Below are 2299 nucleotides of genomic sequence, written 5' to 3'. Positions count from 1 at the left end.
GCAACTACTTAAGCCAGAGTGTGGCAGCCCCAGGGGCTATTGTGCAGGCCTGGGCCCCCAAGGGGAACAGATCCGGATGCCCTCCTCCTCCCCCACCTCACCAGACAACCCAGCAAAGCTAGCTGTTCCTCTCCCGGGAAGTTTTAAGCTCTCTGAAGGGCAAAGCAAAGGGCTTCAAGACCCCTGGCAGCCACCAACCCCGGGGCCCCAGCCCCCAGGCCCAGCCTCCATCCTGGCACAGAGCATACTTGGCAGTGTCCTGGTGAGCTGGCTGCAAAGGGAGGGCCTGAAAGAGGCAAGGAAGAGCTGGCTCGGGGCTCTATCCCCTCCCCCACCCCCATTTTTGGGTGGGCCGGTTATCCAGAGGGGTGGATAAGGACCGTGAACAGGGGTATGGGGCAATGGGACTATTCTTGTGCGGTTTGTTGAAGAAAGTTTCTGTCATGCTCTGGAGAGGATGATGGGCCTTTAGAAAACCTGCAGAGGGACGGACCGGCTCCCACCAAGGACACGGTACTGTGGTCCTTGCTCTAGGGACACAGCCTGTTTCTCTACTAAGACAGCCCAAGCCTTTAGCTCACCCCCTATGCATGGCCCTACATCTCAAGGTTCTCCCTGGAAGGCAGCTTTCACCAGCCTCTACCTAAATCCCAGCCCTCCCCTTCCCAAAGTCCCAAGAAGGCAGGCAACAAACCTAGCACCACAGTCCGTGCGTAGGGAACCTGAGGCAGGGAGCTAGACTGCAGACTCAGACAGCATAGAGAAATATCCTAAACAAAGGTAACGGAGAAGGGGACGGTGGGGTCTGGAGTCATGCACATGTCTGTTCGTGTGTGTGGGTGATACATATGTCTGTGTGTACATGTGTTTATATGCGTGTGTGTTTGCATTCGTGTGTGTATGTGTGTGTGTACACGTGTGTGGGGCATGTGTTGTGCATGTGTATGTATGTGTGTGTGCACACTAGTGGGGGGCATGTGTTGTGCATATATGTATGCATGTGTATGTATGTGTGTGTGCACACTAGTGGGGGGCATGTGTTGTGCATATGTGTGTGCATGTGCATATATGTGTGTGTGCACACTTGTGGGGGGCAGGTGTTGTGCATGTGTGTGGGCATGTATTGTGCATGTGTATGTATGTGCGCGTGCACACATGTGGGGGGTCATGTGTTGTGCATGTACATGTGTGTGTTGAGACCTCACCTTTACATAGAATCGATAGGATTTGCTCCCACTTCCTTGTGAGAGGGACTCCCCTGAGGTTGAAGCATGGAAATGAGAGGATTCTGGGAAATCTGAGTCGCTCAGAGGCCAGATCCTGCTCTGAGGATGGGTTGGAATTTCTTGCCCTTACTCCTTGGATCCCAGGAACTAGCTTCATACACTGAGTTCCATCTCTTTCTGGTGCAGAGAGACCCAACAGCTTCACCTCCTCCTGAAACCACAGAGAGAGCAAAAATTGGGTCTGGCACCAATATTGTCTGGGTTGGCAGAATCAGAGCTGTCCGGCTTAGCAGAAACGCCTCCCAGCTGACTGAACTCTCATGCCTGATCTTCCTTGTTCAGATGCACCATGGGTCCCCCACTGGCTGCCCGCCTACCCTTCCCAAAGACTATCCAACACCTAGGCTCAATTGAGGCAGTCAGAGCCTATGTGGAGCAGGGCCATCCAGCCATGGAGGCAGCGTCACTACCATGCACAATGCCCATCAACAAGGATGATTGTTACTCAGTAGACATGCTTCATCCCCCTCGTTGGAGACCCCCATTAGAGTCTCTCAATGCCTGGTCTGCCTGCACTGACATCTCCCATGTTCCACTAAGGACCCAGAACTCCCAAGGACTGAACATTCTGTTTCCTAAGCAAACCAACAGATTGTCATGGATACTCCGAACTATTATCTATGACTGGCATTTCAAGTGTGATGGACCAGGAGGTCTCAGGCTACCAAGAAGACCTCCCAGTCCCCATCTCTGACAGGCTCTTTCCATAATTCTAACCTCCCTCATCTCTGCCTCTCTCCATGTGTGCAAGCATATGTGTGCATGTGTGTGCTATATATTCGTACATGTCTGGGGTGGGGGTGTCTTGAGACTGGATACGGGCTGAAGAGTGCTCAGCCTGCACAGTCTTCCAGGTAGGTGACAGATAGACAACCCCACACTTTATTCCCTGCCATCCATCCCACCACCCCCATGGTCTGGAAGCGCTATCACTCTTTGTGCACAAATCTAAAGATCTTGCAAGCAGGGGGGAGGCAGTGGAGTGTGACTTCCTGCCCAGGGTACATATGCAC

The sequence above is a fragment of the Arvicanthis niloticus genome, chromosome 6 (genome assembly GCF_011762505.2).
Source record: "Arvicanthis niloticus isolate mArvNil1 chromosome 6, mArvNil1.pat.X, whole genome shotgun sequence".
Lineage (NCBI taxonomy): Eukaryota > Metazoa > Chordata > Mammalia > Rodentia > Muridae > Arvicanthis > Arvicanthis niloticus.
This window is presented reverse-complemented; position numbering follows the sequence as displayed.